General features: G+C 32.4%; 1 protein-coding gene and 2 long non-coding RNA genes across 3 annotated transcripts in view; 2 read left to right on the top strand and 1 right to left on the bottom strand.

The window, feature by feature from the left end:
- Window positions 1-8940, bottom strand: part of LOC149423286 (uncharacterized) — a 217257-nt gene extending 208317 nt beyond the window's left edge. The window contains exon 1 of the long non-coding RNA XR_016302288.1: window positions 8680-8940. This is a non-coding gene — a long non-coding RNA (uncharacterized LOC149423286). The remainder of the gene's footprint in view (window positions 1-8679) is intronic.
- The window catches only part of LOC149423283 (uncharacterized), a 673327-nt gene that overhangs the window by 326538 nt on the left and 327263 nt on the right, over window positions 1-19526 (top strand). The window lies entirely within an intron of this gene.
- Window positions 13233-14183, top strand: LOC149423285 (uncharacterized). Its single transcript, XR_016302289.1, has 3 exons — window positions 13233-13441; window positions 13579-13629; window positions 14119-14183. It is a non-coding gene; the product is annotated as an uncharacterized LOC149423285 (long non-coding RNA).

Below are 19526 nucleotides of genomic sequence, written 5' to 3'. Positions count from 1 at the left end.
TGAACTAGACGGTAAATAATTACCATAAATTAAGACAACATCGTGTGTCATTTTTGTCTATTCTATCTCGTGTTACGTACTGACCTCCCCACAATACCACAATACAGTACACACAAACACGACGACAAACAAGCTGATAAATGACAAATGGTATTTAAAAAACACTTAAGGTAGAGATACATTGGGTCGACGTATGATAAGTAAGTAACGCATTAAGATATCTGGACTAATTACAATCCATACATTTTCTATGAATAATAGAAACACACTTGTCACACGCAACGCAAACCCACGCTGTCATATCATTTGCAATGATAGGACTAATGTTATGTTTGGTGTTTCTCTTTGGTTGTGTGTTTTGACAATTGGCTTAATAAACTAAGTAAATCGTACTGAAATTCGCTCTCTGGATCGCAAGATATGACAAACCTACGAATTGCGTCTGCTGACAAGTGAAACACACAAACACAATCTAAAAAATAAACGTCAAACAAACTGACACGCCTGCGTTTGCTTACGAACTAGAGACCACTTGTCACGTGATCACACGCGTTGCGTGCGTAGAACCAGTGTTTACGATGACCCGGGAACGTAGTACTGCGTGTATCGCGTACGTCGATCTAGTGTGTTTCTACCTTTAAACAATATTGATTATTTTAATAACCAAGTACGCATGACAAAAATTCTAGATAAAAGGTCATTGCCGCGACCTGCATTTGAACGCTGGGATATTTTATTTAACTAACAGGGCAGCAGATCTGTACACTGAGTAGTATAGTAGCAGCTGAAGAGTTCTATCAATATAATTGTTGTGGGCGTGTATCTGTGACCGAATTAAGCTCAATGTGTATTTTTTGTTTTGTCTTTATCACATAAAACTCTATTCTAAAACAACACTCCCTCTCTTTTGTAAAACTAACAACAAATTATAATATTTTAAATCCCTAATAAAAAGCTGGATACGTAAAATAGGCAGATCAGTATTAGAAAATTTACTGACACAGAATGCAAGCGAAACCACTCAATTGCACTAATTTTTTTTAATAATGTTACTATCCATACATCATATCCTAAATTTTAATAATTTGTAGATGAATTCCTCAGCTGAGGATCACAGTGAGGATATCATTATCTCAACATGTTACAAAGAAAAAGATAATAAATCCTTTTTTTTTTCTTTTCCGATTTTATGTCTGGGTTAAATCTTCCCCATAGGAAAAACTAAATCTTCCACACACTTTTCCATAAATGATCATCTAGTCAATCAATATTATGTGAGTGCATTATGTTACATAGAAGTTATTTTGACTATACCTCTACCTCCTAAATTTCTAGGTTAATTAATATTTTCTATAGCTGAATTTGGATGATGGCAATTAAACTTTGTTAGCGTAGTTCTAATTAATCGTTCTAAGTTATCTAAATCTGTATTGGACCATTTAATTATGCCAAATGAAACTATTATTATTATTTCATGGAGAAAATTTTTACAAATTTATTAAAAATCTCAAAAATTATTCTTAATCCGTTTAAAAACGGGATTGCAGGGCCTAAACGAATGAAATGATAGGTTTCACAATATGCTTTTAGTAAAATTCGATATTATCGGAACACGTACTCATAAAATTTTTAATGCTTTCGCATTTGGTCATATATTATCAAGGCAAATTCAGGTACATGAACACGTGTTCCGATATATCAGGAACTGACTAAAAGTTTACCAGGAAAGGGCATGCAATCCCGTTTTTAAGTTGAATGAGGCTGCCAAAGGAAAAGCAAACGATTAAAGTAAAACAAAACTAACTAACTAAAGAAATTAAATACGATTATCTACGGTGAAAGCTAAATGTACTAAAATTATCCGAACGTAGAATAGTTAATGACTTAACTGGTTTATATAAAATTAGATTGAATGCTGCAGAAATGAGATCCCTGAGGGTAAAACCGTGTATGATAGTGTGAGAATTTTTTATATAAAGTCGTAACTTAGCAGGGGTGCCCGGATTCATGGGGTGAAGTTTTTTCAAGGTCTTGGCTGCGGATGCGTTTGTCCACCTACTGCGTGGCGGGTCGGATCGGGAGAGACTGGTCGAGGAAGACCTTTTGACTTCTCTGTAATACTGAACATATTGAATCCCAGATTCCTACACACCCATCATAACTTTTTTTTCCCAGAACTTTCTCTCCTTCCTTGAACTATAAAGACCCATCCACACAGCATCCCCAAAGTTGACGTAGGCCCTGAGGGATTTTTTTTCCTCAGAGACTCTTGTGTAGAGCTAATGTAAAAAAAATACAATAAGCGCTACTTCCGCCTCACAACTATCCCCACTGGAATACCGTAGTTTTAGGATATTTGTATCTGACAAACAAAATCATCAAAAAAGTCAATTTAATTTATTAACAGACTTTAATGTGTTTGGATTTTCCTTGGATGTCATCACCAGTCAAACACGTTTTTATTTTAGTATAATTTTATGCGAAACTCTTATCATTCCTCTTACTGTACGTTTTCACCTTGATTTCAGAATAATAAACAACAACCTTTCCTCTAGTTTACAAAATATTGTGCATAAAGTCAAACGCGATTAAAAATTTGCATTTGCAAACAGCGGTTGATTAAAAAAACTCAATGCATTGTAAACGGACTTGCGTTCTTTCCTATAATAAAGACAATACGCAATACGCATATTCGTACACGTATCTAAGTACCTGCTAATAATATTTTAAAAATTGTTCGTCTTTGTAAATATTACTGTCAGTTCCTGGTTTGGGTACTCATAAGAAGTTACTTGACCTTATGCAGTGTTATGAATTAATAATGATAATGTTAAAAAAAATAACGACGGAGCAAGCGCGTGAATCATTATGGATAGGGCTGTGAAAACTACAAAAAAACCTTTTATAAAAAAATAAAACTACAAATCTATTTGATAGATATATACACAAAAAAGGATTTTCTAAATCAAGGTATGGAAGGATATTACGTATAATAACGTTAGTAGTTGATCATAGACATTGCAGGATTATTATGTCTAAATAATAACATCTTCTCAGAATTTTTTAAACAGACCACAAATTTAATAAAATACAGGGGTCAGTTTACTTCACAAAAACGCAAAACAGGTCAGACTTGATAACTTGGAGGCACTAGAGTTACGGAAAGCCAAAAACATTAGTAGAAAAGTCTTCAACAATCAAATCAACCTAAATAAATATCGGATACTTAGATTATTCCCTACTGACAAAGAGCAACCTCCTACCTCCTACACTTGGGCTCAGCACAATTGTATCTTTATATTGATATCACATGTTACTTGTAGATTTTACAGTATTATACTGCCCTGAAGAAGCTACGGTTGTTGTGAAACCTGGTCGGCATTAAGTATAAAAAATAAAAGTGGCGTTCACAAAGTTATGGTTTTATTTTAAAGATTATTAACAAACTTAATATATTAAGCAATACAACCACCCAATACTATCAATAACAAATTGGACAAATGGTTCCCCGTGAACCACTTATTTGAACGTCTTAATTGAATCAATAGCTCTATTTAAAATTAATGTCAGATGTAACTTGTTGTAAAACGGATGATGTAGCCATCTATCTGTGTAATATGCATACGCGTGGTTATCACGTGCTTTTGTTATAAATAAAAAGTTGTCTCATTTGACTAAATAGAGACCTGCCTACGTCAAAAATTAGATGGATTCTAACCCACACAAAAAATATCAATTCGCTTTCATTAAAGTAGCCTCGTTGTTTCATTTCGAGGACTGAGCCAACTGGGTTATAGAAACAGAATCATGCGCACATACTACTTGGTACTGTACTGACCACATATCGATTGATCCGAGTAACCAAGAAGTACTCATCTTTGGTTGTCTAAATACGTCAGTAGAGCTAACGGAAGTCATCGGCTGTACCAGCGAACCCATTGCCAATATATTTTTTTTCCTTTTTTTACATTAGCTCCACACAGGAGGCACCGACGAAAAAAATCCCTCAGGGCCTATGTCATGTTTGGGGGTGCTGTGTGGATGGTCTTTTTAGGGAAAGTTCTGGGAAGGTGAAAGGTGTGAGGGATGGGTAGGAATCTGGGGGTCAATGTGTCCAGGAGTGACGTGAATCCATCCCTCCCACTGCTGTGCGAGGGGATGGGTTGAGAGAGTCTGGGTGGAGAAGTCAAAAGGTCTCCCTCAACCAGTGTCTGGTGGGCAAACGCATCCGCTGCCAAGATACACGAGCCCCCCTGCTAATTCACTAAACACCAAACGTAGTAAACCACTTGGGGTGACCTATGACAGGGATGTTGATTATCCAATAAATGGTTCCCGGGGCGGCAGTACCCATACCCGCCTTTTTTGTTTGATCCAATATTCATACAAACACATTGGTTGTTCTGGAGATCTCATTGAAAAAACTTTGTCTTTTGGTTCGGTGAACTCAAAGCCATTATTTCTTTGGTCCCCTTTGTTGTTCCGGTGAACAAAGAGTTATCAGTATTCTACCTCTATTGAGCTCATAGAGAATAATTATTTCTATATTTTGGTTGAGCGTATCACTGACAATAATGCTTCTACCTATTTGGTTGTTCTAGTTAGCAAATAGAAAGTAACTCTCAGAAGGTACCTATTTAGTGGTTGTTCAGTGAACCTACAGACAATAGCTCAAAAATAATCCGTACAACTTTTCAGTCATTCCGGTGCGCTCCCATAATAAATTCGTTTGGTTGTTATATAGGTGAGTTCATGGGCCATGGCCAGGGGGTATAACGCCGATCGAAAATTGGAACAGTAGAAAAGACACAGTAATCTGCATGGTTTGTGATGTCACATTGTTGACTAACTATATCCATCAATGAAAAACTCTGAATATCTTTGGAAAAAGCTGTTGACAGCTGAGTACTGGCTGAGTGGTACATCTATGGTTGTTTGATATTTTGATCTCAAACCACCCCGTTGTCGTGTAGTTTTGGTGGATTTTAATATATTGTATTTTATTAAAGGCCGAGTGGTTCGTAATGAAAGTACGCGTTGCCAACGCTTATTCTTGACATCTCGAACACAAAATAGAACACGCGTTTGTAACCAAAAAACAGGTAAGAATCTCTCTTTGTTTTGTTCCTAATTTGCTAATTTTTGATAGCCTTTAATTTAACTTCACCGCAGTATTTTTTTCAGACAGTATCCGTGTTCTTGCCAGGAATGTGCGTATTGTGAGGCTGTACTGGATCGTGATTTTATCATACTAGACAGAATTCCATCGCTCTACTTCATTAAGGCGAAATAAGACGTCAAAATAATATCAGTTATGGGCGTTTCTAGTGGGCGCGGCTATATCCCAAAACATTTAGTTTACGCCCCGCGCTGGTCAAAATTTCGCGCAGTGTGACATATTTTAATTTCACACGGACAAGTTTTATAAATATAAATTTAAAATGATAATAATAATTTTCACAATTGTTGGCATTAGTTAATGAATTGCATAATTTGCATGGTGTTTTGAAAATCGTGGTATCTACATACAGTATATAATCATCTGCAGTATGTAAGGCATCCCAAATAATCATAAATCACAAATCCTTTATTGGTTATTATTTTTTTTCTTGATAGAACAATCCCGATGAGTTAAAAAACTCATTGTAGGACGGGAGGAACTTACATAGGTGGGAGTTCATAGGTACAATTTTACATTGGTAGTTTGATATCAAAATTATACGTTTCACATACGAAACAGTACACAAATAGAAAAATATAATATTTTTACTAATAAAACTTTTACATAGAAAATAGTTCGTACATTACAGTTTTTTTACATCTCAGATTTTAGATTTTATTTCTTGCTAGAGCAATCCTGGTGAGTTACATAACTCATTGTAGGACGAGAGGAATTTACAATACATAGGTGGGATTTAAGGGGTAAAATTTTATGTCAGTATTTTGATATCAAAAAACCTTCACCGTCCAATGCTTTGTTTTTCTTTTGAAGTGGAAAAAATATGTCATCGGAAACAAAAATTAATGTACTTCTTATACTCCAAATTGAATAAGCTCGGGAATCGCTGGAAGTTTATTGAGTGCGTATACATTATACATGCACCTACATATTTATAGAAATATAAAATTAATTAAGCTGACATTTTACAATTATGTTCTGTAGAAAATTTAGCCCAAAAATTTACTTTTAAGTGTTTATTTATATAGTACCGTCTCAATTCCGTTAAGCATTTTCCTTGGTGCCGTCATTTTGTTCGGGATAAAACTCATTTTGTCTTCTGTTTTCCCATATTTGAGTGAAACGTACGTATATATTAGCAAATAGATTTATTATAAATTGGTTAAATTTTCCCTTAATTTTGAATATCATTTTAACGAAAGTAAGTGCAGTAACTTGGGGAGATAATTCTACAATTCTATCTACAATAAATAATTTAACAATCTACACGATTGTACAATTTAAAAGATGAATAACTCTTTTTAACATTCGAATGACTTTAGGTACTTTATAGTTAATATTTGTCTGTGTGGAGAAAAACTATCGGTGTAGAATTTTGTTTTATGGAAAAAAACTTTTTCATTTTTTGAAATTTTATACCAGCTACTTTGTGTAATATCTTATACTAGGGCAGACCCTGTGAATTCTTGAAAAAACTGTTTGTAATTTAAACTAAAGCAATTTTATGTTAAAATCTTATATAAGTATAGAAATGTATTTATGGCATGTCTGAATTCTTCACATTCATTTTCAATTTCTCTGTGCCCAAAAATTGGCGTGACTGAAAGCCAAATAAATATAATTTATGTAAAAAGAAAAAATGAACGTTATTTATAATTATTTTATTTGAAATACTTTTTACATGAAAAAAAGTTCTACTATATAATCATTTTTAGGCGCCCCAATTACAAATAACAATCACACATAACAGCGGAATTTTTAATTGAAAAAATATTTAACGTAATATTTAACTATTAAAATAAAGAAACTTGAGAATTTAAAAAAATCTACAAAATAAACTGTTTTCATATTTTTTTACAATGTCCAATTTTTTTCTGAAACTTAACCACCATGCACTTTTTAAGTTTAAATTATTTCTAAAAAAAATACGTAATTGAAATTACTGGACATACCGGCCGGGAATCCCACGACCTTTCCGGCTTAAGCTGGGGCCGTTACTAAAGAATAACGCTGTAAGTGCTTGGGGATCTACATACGAATACAGTTACGTGCGCCTCAGAGTGTTGAAGAAACGTACGGTGAGTTTTTTTATCGGGACAGAAGTTTGATATTTCTGAGTGTTATATTTTAATCAATTCTTATGAATACATTAATAAATACACTTATTTTTCTAGAGAGATTCCTCGGGAAGTTACTAATTCATCATTTACAAAAATAAAATCTGGTGCTTCCCGCTCATCTTATAGTTGAAAAACGTTTTATAAAATTGGCAAACCGTTTTACATAAGATATTTAATGGTAAGATCCTATTTTTATTAATCTTATATATAAATAACTTGCATCCCTGGGAATCCCTCTAGAAACATTTAGGATTTTAGTAATACGTACATCACAAATAATTAAAATGTGAGCGTCGAGGCAAATCCCCGTTATCAGGGTATTGTGTCACCCTGTACCTAATTTATTATCTTGCTGAAATAAAAATTCTTTTCATGTAACGAGTAAATGAGTTTTTCTTTTCGTGAGGAAATATTTTGACATTTCAAACAGTTTTATTTTTATAATATTTTAGGCAAATAAGTAGGCTCTGACTGAGAATTATATTGTATATGGTCGCGCCATTTTTTGAGTTTCCTCTATGCACGTCAATGGTGTGTGACGTAGTATTATGGCACGCATAAAATTTACTAAATATTGGCATATCTATGGTTGAATAAAAGACCAATCTATTTTATATAAAAAACCCGAAGATATCGATCTAGTGAATGCTTTATTTATGGGTCATACTTACTAGGTACATATTTGTTATTCTAGTGACAATACTTACAACCTAATGTTTATTTCTATGAGCTATTTGTATGTGAATATAGCTTACCAGCCCTGTAGAACCGGCTGGTAAAACAGCTTGGGTAATTAACGAAATAATCAATGTTTTTCATGACATCAACGCCTCGTTCGCCTTGGGATAATGGTAAGGTTACCAAACTACAGACAAGTGACAATTTCGAAAGTATGAAACATAGTTTATACGTTGCACAAAACTATAAACTTACTTTTTATATCTATTTGGAAATATAAAACAAAAAATATATAAAGAGCCTTAAAAAAACATTCTTAATGTACCTAAGTGCAATTATTTTATGCTTTTATCGCAAAAAGCTGGCCTTCGTACTAAGCGACAGATGTTTATCAACTTATTTGCATAGGTTACAAGACTTTACTTATCGGAATCTTGTGAGAAACGGTGCGCTCCGGAGGAATGCTTGTGAAAAGAATCGATGAAGTTGTAATAACTAGTTCTATTGCTGTATTGTGAAATCAGTATTGTGTTGTCTGTTTAGATATTGGACGGGGCAATCGATAAAGATAAGAACGTGAATTGCACGGTAGGTACACATCCGTGGATCAATAGTGTTTGACATTAGCTCCCCTCCTCGGCTACTAAAATACTGACTACTGCCAAAAAGAGTAAGCAACGCAGATCGTTCAACATAACCTACCTTTCAGTTGATGCCGCCGCTCCGGCCTTGTCTATAAGAAGAATACTTATACTCCAACTGTTTGTTCACAACACTTAGTTCGCAAGAACTCATATATTCAACGAAACACAGAGAGACAATTCCAGTTGTCAAACCAATCAAGATGGCGATGGAAGAGAGAGAACAACAGAGAGCAGCTGCTTCGTATTTTTAGACTGGCAAAGTAACGTTAAACGTTCACTTCTCGACGCGATTTGCCGTCGACTGTCGGCCCCTAGTTGCGCGGGGACCAGCGACCAGCGAAACACGCACCGTGGCAATATACATGATTATATTATTATACATTTTATAGTATCCATTTCTCGGACTACATAGTAAACTTGACATTGCAAAGAAACAGACTTCTCACAGGTGACCGGTGGGCATTCGCTTCTATAGGAAACAAACTCACAGACAATAGCGGCTGTTCCAATTTTACCTATTATAAATCCATTTCACCACTAGTGTTCCTAGATCATAATATAAAAAATTCAGTCAATTGTTTATTACAGTCATTAAGAATTTTTCGACCACCATGCCAGGCACATGCCCGTGTGGTGGTCGATTATATTTAAAGTAAATAAAAAATATACATCTAGTATTAAATATAGGTGAATTTAAAAAATAAACAATAAAAAGTACAAAATTTAAAAGATTAAAAGAAGTATAAAATTTTGTAAAAAAAACAGATATTTTATATAATTATGCGTTACGGTGTTTATTTAACGTACCTACATTAAAATAATTTACAAGAATATATCAAGAATGAAATATACAATAATTGTAATGAATATAAGAAGTATGTATAGAATTAGATAGTGCGTTTTATCTTTGCAACAACTCATTTCATACATTGATTTAATGTTTTGTATATTATTTCAGATTAGGTAGTTATTCTATCCATCAAAAATAAGAAATGATTTGAAATAGGTCCACTGTCTCAGTGAGGAAATATTTTGAGGATAAAACAACGCAAAATGAATAACTATTTACTACCCGACATCTCCTGAAAATACAAACTCTTTATCCTCCTAGAAAAGTGAAATTTATATAGTAGACAATATGGCGTCGTGTATTGTTCTTTCACGGTTACGAGCATAGACATATGAATATTAGTAGACCTGCCCTAAGTGATTAAAAGCGTATTATCCCCACTCCCCATACCGGTTCCATTGGAGCCGGCTGTGCTCGCGTATGGCCTCAAGTGAAATTTGAAAACGTGACGTCATCATTCTTGTGCGAACTATGGTCGAGGCATCATCGGTTCATTTTACGAAATAACACGGCAAAATGTTGACTTGTACTATGAAAACTTGTAAAAATAGATGTGAAAAAGAGAATAAACCCAATTGTCGTATTACATTCCATATATAAGCATTATTTTACTTTATTTTAAGCATATTCACATCGTATAATATGAAGCAGTTGTTACTATCACATCGAGAAATGTCTGGACGCGAAACACAAAGCTGGTTGGTTGCTGGGAAGTAAATTATGAACATTTATAAAAGTGTCTTAACTAAATACTTAAACGAAATATTCGACTCTGAAAATAGAACCGAATTTTTTTGCCGAATTTAGACTTCGCAAATTTGTTCATAACGTGGCGAGTAATTTGCGCTCCCATGTAAAAATGTCTATTCATTCAAAAGCAGATTTTACTTCAAAAGTAGTAAATGGTGATATTATAATGCGAGATGTCTATTTACTGTCAGATTGATTTATTGACGAATCACAGTCAGCTTCACTCCCTTCGTTCTTCAACAGTTGATTTTACCCCTCGCCATTATCTTCTCGTCTATTAATTCCTATGTCTGTGGTTACGAGTATTTAAATGCTACATAGCTCATCCTTAAGGCCCCATAGTAAGCGTTCAAAGATAGTTTGTTTGGGAGATATGTAAATACGAATGTTAGAGGAAGCGCACTAATATAAAAAAAACGATATTAAGCGAACATGATGAAAATATTTAATAAAACACGACTAAAAATTTCTTGACAAATGCAAAGATATACCGTGATTTTTTTCATGCAAATAACAGAACAAAACGTGTTTTTAATAATTTTCCGAGCTTACTTTGCGATGTTTTTAAATTTTGTATAATTAACGTTTCAGCATAATAAATGTATTGATAAATATATATTTTTTTGAAATATCAGTTATGGGCGTGAATGCGCTTTGGAGCCAGATACCGAAGCATTTCGTATTTCGTGTATCAAGTTTCATTTGCTTGCCGCGTTCGTCAAAACATTGCACAGTGTGACATGGTTTGATTTCACACGGACAAGTTTTATAAATATAAATTTCTGTACGACAATAACAATTATTATTAATGTTAGCATTAGTTAATGAATTGCATAATTTTCATGGTGTTTGGAAATTCATGGTATCTACAGTGAAAAATATGTGAGGGATCACAAATAATCATAAATAACAAATCCTTTTTTAGTTAATAAATGTAAATTTATTTGAAAATACAACTTGATAGGATTCACTTTTGATATGAGCCAATGAAAGTTTAAAAAAAACAATTTCGCATGTTTTTAATTATTAATGATTTTTTTTCTTGCTAAAGCAATCCCGATTAGTTACAAAACTCACTGTAGGAAGTAAAGAATTTACAATACATAGGTGGGAATTAATATGTACAAATTTACATTGGTATTTTGAAGATATAATATTTTTACAAACTCTTACTTTACTTTCAACAGCAATTCCTTAGCTGTTTGGTGTAAAAAATGCATTTCGGTAAAAGTAAAAAAAATGTCACCGAAAACCAAAATTAATCTACTTCCTATACTCCAAATTCAATATGCTCAGGAATCGCTGGAAGTTTATCGACTGCGCATGTATGTTATGCATGGAGTTTTATTTTATACACTACTTATTACCTTACTTTTTACCTATTTTCTTAAATTTTACTAACATTTATACTGTTATTCTTCATGTTGTTGTACTATTATAAGTATGTCAATTATGTTAATGGCACGTGTTGTGCCGTATATGTGTAAATAAATAAATAAATAAATAAATTACCAAACATTAAGAAAACTGCTACTTTCATAACGATAGAGCTCACAGTTCGAGAGTTTTTCTTGGATTTCCGTTTCGTAATATAAATAGGCATCACATGTTTTGGAATCTAATAAATATTAAATTATTAATAGAAATTTAATGACATTTTTATTCTACAAAGTGATGAAATTAGTCCTGTAATAAAATTTTAACCACAAAGAGTCCGAATATTGGTCAGCTTAAAATCCGTGGCTTTGGTATTGTTCGAAAAGTAAACATATTATTGTGGTTGTAGCGTATTGTTGCAGTACTAAAAATAATATGTTTTTTGTTTTGGTACAAAGATAATAATTATGAATGATTAATTAGTCAAATAATGTTGATAAATTACTTTTTTCATTAACAAATACCAATTGTGTTATTTGTTAAATAACTAGTTGTACCGTAGCTCAGTCGGTCTGTGCAGATATAGAAATAATAATGGGAGTATCGTTAACGTCTAACAAATGGCCCTGTTTTAAAAAAAACATGTTTGTCGAACAGATAGCGCTGTTTTTCAAAAGAGCATGTTTTTACCTGACATCTATATAATATGGGTACATACAAAAACTCGCGTATTCAAATACAACGTTGTGTCAAAATTTCAAAGTAATCAGTGAAGAATTTCAAAGTAATCAGTGAAGAATTTCAAAGTAATCAGTGAAGAATTTCAAAGTAATCAGTGAAGAATTTCAAAGTAATCAGTGAAGAATTTCAAAGTAATCGGTGAAGAATTTCAAAGTAATCAGTGAAGAATTTCAAAGTAATCAGTGAAGAATTTCAAAGTAATCAGTGAAGAATTTCGGAGATTTAAGATTTTGAACAAACGAACATTTACATTTTTATTTATATAGATAGATAGATAGATTAAAACTGGTGTTTAATATATAAAATGTTTAATATATAAAATGATGAATAGGCTAGTGCGCGAATACGCACGTTCATGCGTAGATAAAATTAATATCGAGATCGAGTTAATGTTTTACAAAATAATAAATTACATTACTAAAAACATTATTTTCTTGTGTGCGGGCACTTCTTAAGGGCCGGAATTCCGATTTTCTACCGATTTATATCATATTTCCCTTGAACACTTTTAGATTCTAGCTTCTTAAAAAAAATTGCTATTTTTCAAGATATTATCTGAAGATTTTTAGAGGCGTAACGTTAATTACATAAAATTCCCTCGATAGAAAAAAATTGGAAAGTATGCTCAAAAAATTATTATTTACACGTTTGTTTCTGTTATATTTCAAGTTATAGGTATGTATGAAAAAATTCACATTCCTTTTTTAAATGCTACTTAAGGTGTTTTTAAAGAATTTTTTGTTCTATTGTAAATAAGTCGTGTTTAATTAAATATTTTCACAACTGTCGCTTACGCCTATTGCTTTTAAATCATATTTATTATAGCGCGCTCGCTCCGACTTGAAGATTAACCTATCTTTCTTTGTAAACTTCATTCGCCAACTCGAGGGCTTTGGGGGTAGACGTGTCGATCAACGTTCTATGATCTACAGACGTGCGATTACGTGCAAATATTTGAACCTATAAAGATAATTTAAGCGTGTAAAGTATATCAGTTAATAAATATTGGTTTTTCAAAGATGGGAAATACACGAAAGACATCCCGTATTTCAAAGAAAACATTATATATCCAAAGGGTTCAACGCATGATGCAAGCTAATAGGTGAGAAGAAAAAATACAATATATGATTTATAAGTTTATATTTAATATAAACGATAATTTATTATAAAAATAAGTAATTAATATTGTTATTTACGTATTATGTAGTAAAAATTAAAGTTATTATTTTATTTTTTCAGAATACATGCTTTGGGAAATAAAACTAATTCCAATGATTTAGAAATTACGGGGTAAGTTTTTATTTAGTTAGTTTTTCTTGTTGAGGAATACTCATATGATATACTTATATGTGATTTCTTTTTTAATTAACTTTCTACGGATAAAAACACACACGTCACTTCATATCTGCTCTAATGATGGACACCGCAACGATGTCCGAAATTATTATTTCAAATAATAATACTCGAACGTGCGAGCCAAAATAATAACGAAGTGCGTGCGAAAACAGCTATTGAAAGTTCTGAAACTGTGGGGAATTTAATTTAATTAAGTGATGTTATTTTTTTTATGTCGGAAGGAGGACCTGAAGAAAACAATTTCCCTCAGAGCCTATGTCATCTTTTAGAATTCTGTGTAGGGGGTCTTTTTGAGGAGGAGGGAGTAAACCAGTCCTGAATATCAACTGTTCAATTCCTACCCAGAATTAACTTTATTGTACATTTTTTGACTAACCGTACCTAGGTGTTCTATTTTCAATAAATTCTTTAATTATGTTTCAGATGTTAAATCTATACTCCTATACAGAATGTTTGCCTGAGTCTTGTAAAGATGTTAAACCACGGAGGTAATAATAAAATCATTTGAGCCCTTTAGTGTTATTTAACAGGTTACTTCTTGGAGTGCAGTTATAATCAACAATTTTATTTTTTTCTAGCTTCCATGAACAATCTGAAAAAGCATTACCTAAGGATTATACTTGTTAGGAGAATATAGAAAATTTAGAAAGGTTAAACGGTTTTAAGATTTTCAATGAAATTATTGTGTTGTGAAACACTCCAACAGTATTTTCTACATAAGGCCAACTCTTTGCTCAGATTGGCAATTAGGTTTCCAGATCCGCAATTTGCTCAAAACATGTTTAGGGTAATAAGTTTCTAGTTTATGGTTCTTTCACCGTATTTATTGGGACATTTCGGAACCACCAATCCTTCATTTTGAGTGAATCTTGTATCACTTTTCTGATTAAATTATATTTTGACAATTTAAACAAATGATATTGAGAAGTAAAAAATAAAATTGAAAGTTCACTGAAAGCTTATACTATTAAAAGTAGTAATTTCTTAAAAATGTAAATAAATAAAGCCCCTTACACACAAACATACAGACACTGCTTTTTTATGAAAGGAAATTATAAAAACAAAAATACATTTCAGAATGTAATTTTTTGTTGCATGCATGTTTTATAACTCTTCATAATTATTGAATTATTTAAATGAATAAATAAATAATTACAAAAAAGTCTTCTAATTTTTAAGTCCTTAGGAGGCACTAAGGGTCTTTCTATCTATCTTTATAAAATAATATATTTGATAAGCCTATAAATGTAAACGTGTATATAATTTATATAGATGTTCAAAAGTATTATAAGTATTGATATTACATATGTATAAATATTATATTGCGCATATTATACAAGATTTCGGGGGTAAAGAGCACAAAAATAAAGTTAATTTTACTACACTTTATGTAAAATTAAAAATAAAACTCATTTTTTGAGAATCACCTTCTTCTACTTTCGAGCTAATCTGCTCGGTGCTAACTAAAAATGGTTTTGTTTTCTAAAATGGCAATAGATGTCGGTAATTTAATTCTGTCATTTATTTTTTTAAATAATCCCCAAAATTAATCCTAATGCGAATTCAGACAGTGACACCTCTGTCGAATCCTTTTTAAACTAAATATTGTTTTTTTTGTGGGTGTTACCCAAATCGAAATTCTTTACACGGAAGGCTGGCTCTTAATAGTTGTGCGGCCGCACACCTGAAGGAAACGTTGGTCGTCGAAGCTTTACTATAAACGTGGTACCTACATAAAAATAAAAAAATAAAATTGTATTGTGAATATTACCTGTTCGGAAATGGTAAATTTCCGGACCCATGTGACACAAACAATCGATTTCAAGGAATTATGTCAGACTTTGTAGTTAGACCAAAACCTTCTAGAATCTAGTAATCCCACATAATCTTTTGCCTGTTTTTACGAATAGTCTAGGTTTTATGTGGCTTCGCTCTGGCATTGGAAATGTCAACCAAACGACAGTAATATAGGTACATATAAATTTGGAAGTTTCTATTTGTGTATTGCTTTATTAATGCTATTAAGTATGCTTACATCATTTGAGGGGTATTTTTACAAAACTGACAAATTCCACCTGAACGATTTTTTGGGAAATCGCGAAAAACTGACGCAGGTTTTGTAATTTTTTATGTTTTTTGTAATAGATTACTATAATATATTTTTTTAATTTGAACCCTTACATAAATTAAAAGGAAACCTAGGTTACTGAGACAAACGCGTCGTTTTATTGAACTGGGCCCAGTGGACAAACTTGTAATTTACCGCGTTTAGTATTGCACATAAGCCCAACGGTCAGACAAGATGTCACCGGTTGTCACAAACACGTCGCTCTAGGCTCTATCTTTTTCTAATGCGTTCCGTTCCACATAGCTATAAATGGTGTTATTTGTAGCAATTTCATTCATCCACACATATTCGTTGTGGCTATTCTTTTCTTATGCGTTTCGTTATTTGATTTCAATCTAGAAACAGGAACGTGCTATAAATTTTGTTCGATTAGTATGAACATAACGTATCTTTGTATTTATGTCAGTATTTGATCCAAAACATATTGAAAAGTATAAGATATTTACAATTTATGTCTGGATTAAGTCTGTTTTGCAAGGCAATCTTAGAATAATCCAAATTTGCAACCAACTGTATTGGTGCAAGCTGATTTTGAAACGCCATATAAAACAATTTGCTGCAACTTTCATATAAATTAACTAAGCAGCTCTTTTTTCACTTCACCAAATACTCTGTTTCTTTTGGCTGAAATTAAATTAGTCTGTTTTGATCATAACATTGGATTAAATCAGACGGGTTTGCAAAACACATTCATTTTTAAAGGTATTTTTCTATATAGTTGGGAATAAGTAGCATTTGAGACACCATTATAATAATTCAGCTTGGAAAAAATACCCCTCATTTAGCCTATATGTGCTATCATTACTTCGATTTATTTAACAAAGCAACACAAATATTCTTCGTGACAAAATATTTTATGAATCATACCTTCGCATACTCGCTTGTTGAAATTGGGTTTTTTTGAAAACATCAATATCATAAAATCAGTCTATTTTTATGCTAATGTCTCTAGTTGAATTTTGACATGGCAGAATTGATCGACTTCGGGAGCAATTACCGTCATTATAAGGAAGACCTACGACATTTTAGGACCATTTTATGACCGGTATAGAATTTTTTATTGGAGTCTTATTTATGTGGTCTAGACTTTAGACCCGCCCCTTGTCTGATCTTGATCGTTAGATGATGGCATTCATAAAATAGCACATATTTAATGTTTTAGAAGGCAACAATAAACATGGATACAGCGCATTTTAGGGAAGTCTCAGTAAAAAAAGAAAACTGATTTTACTGGCTACCTTATGATTAACATTAATTTAAACTGATAAACTTTAAACTGCCTTTTATTTTACACGTGTGGACAATGAAACTAAAATATATCATTTAACGTGACTGATTTTAAGCGCTTTATACCGTGTTGCACTTTGTTGAAAAACTTTTTAGACAGTCGTCTTGCACTTCCCTTCATTAGAGCAGATTGTTACCGTGGGATTAAATGGCGGCAAATTAATGTAAGGATGGTTTATATCGAGAAATCAAAAAAAAAATTTACGAATACTAAAATATATTACAGCAAAAAAAGACTAATCAAATAGCATTCTATCCTACTATTAAATCTGTCAAAATCCTACTATTAAATCATCAGGTAAAATGATAACGTGTGAGACCAATTCGTTCTTGATGCGAAGTAGTAGGTTCCGTTTCTTCACAGCAATTGCCCCAGTTTATATTTTATCCAAAAAATAATACTGTAGTCCATTGCAAAATGGCCTCGCACTGCTCAAAAAGGCTTCTCCAAAAGGGTCCCTCATAACCAATCAGGATCGGCAGATGTCATCCGATTCAATAAATCCAATAGTCAATGCTCCATATGCAAAAGCTGATGCTCACAAAATTGGCGAATGTGTTTGTCGAACCTCAGCCAAGAGGAATGCCCGCTGCTCTATCAAAGAATGCCTGTGCTTCCAATTCAAATCACCGATTCTCCCTCGAGTTTGGCAAATCTCCAAGTCAAAATTCCAGGGCTATCAATTTGACCAATAGAAAAATGACAATTTGTAGGTACTTAAAGGTCCCACACACCAAGACCATAAATGCGATGTAAGTAAAGTGATGCACACACCTTGTTACAAATCCTATATGTAACAAGATGTTCAGTTTTTTGGTGAAAAGTGTGTTTATTTATATATAAAACTGATAGCATGTCGCATGTTGCCATCGTTAATCCTCTTTAATATGGATTTCGGCACTCGATGGACACTGCTAGGTTGTCTGAAAAATTAGCTGAACAAGAATGAAATGAAACATGACGTAATATGCTAATCACATTAACACTCTAAAATAACTTTATATCCCATAAACCTTTACGCAATTAGTAATAAGGGAATGAAAATGCTTGGCATCATTCTTCCAAATTATTGTATACGTCTTTAGTTCAAAGTCAAGTCGAATGTACATCCTAAACGGAGAGATGAATTCGAAAATATGCTAATTAACAGTCATTAACTTGCTTTTCTTAAATGTCGTTCTTTCGAACTACCCTGTATTTTATTTTATATATGTATTACAGTAAGTTTATGTGTTTACCATTGTAAATTTAAAATCTGCTTATAACCTTTCTTTACATCTTTATATTTAATTTTTCCTTTTTTTTTTAATTTCTCAACTCTCTTTTAAATTTTAAATATTAATTTCATGTAAATAAAAAGTAAAATTTCAATTTTATAAACTCATATGTCAATATTTTTTTACGATATTGCTATTTTAGTATTATCATATTTGAATATTCTTTTAGTCTATTCTCTACGTTTATATTATTTAAAATACAAGTTAGCAACTTCTTATATTATCTATTTTTTTTTCTTTTCATATTATTTAAATATGCAATAAGTAAAAGTCAATACACTAGACTAAACATGAATCGCTTTTAATAAATATGCCTGTTTCTGACTGTCCTAAAACAGGTATTCTCCTAGTTGGACAGCCAAAGATCACTGAATATGTAATATGTCATGTTTTAAAAAAAAAAAAAAAAAAATAAATAATAAATCTGGTCTCCTCACTTTAAAATACATTCAGATTCAATCGAAAAAAATTAACACATTTCAATTTTACTCTCTTTATTTCTATTGAAAGCACATACTACAATGACTTATTGAATGAATTAAATTCAATAAAACTCTCAGATCTAATAATTATATCAGAATATTGTAAATGGTAATACAGACAGCCCTGATTTACTTTTTTTACCTCATTGAATTTTATTTAGGTACCTACAAGAGCTACTTTGCTACTCGTCCCAAAATATAGGTTTAATGTAACAATACCAGAACTGAGCAATTCACTTGTACCTAGATTATATAAGTTAGTGATACGCAGAGGTGGCAATTCTATTTAACTATTCGGAAGGTAGGTCCAAGAAGGCTATACTATAATATCTTTTCTATCAATATTAATTTAACCTCTACGTATATGTTTTGCATGTACCTGTATATCTTATTTTTATATCCTTCTGAATTAATTTTATACTTTCTGATGTCATTGTACGATTTACGATTACGAAGGTCCCCAGGAAAATAATTTCCCTCAGGGCCTATGTCATCTTTGGGGATGCTGTGTGGGTGTATTTTTACGGAAAGGAAGAATAGGAAGATCTGGGAAGTAAAAAGATATGAGGGGTGGGTAGGAACCTAGCGATCAGTGAGTCGTGGAGTGACAGACGTATAAATATATTCCTACCACTGCGGCACAAGTCGAATGGTCG

Source organism: Hesperophylax consimilis, chromosome 6 (assembly GCF_061612785.1).
Source record: "Hesperophylax consimilis isolate HC1 chromosome 6, BYU_Hcon_1.0, whole genome shotgun sequence".
NCBI lineage: Eukaryota > Metazoa > Arthropoda > Insecta > Trichoptera > Limnephilidae > Hesperophylax > Hesperophylax consimilis.
The sequence above is the reverse complement of the archived record's forward strand: the minus strand, read 5'-3'. Positions and strand labels throughout refer to the sequence as shown.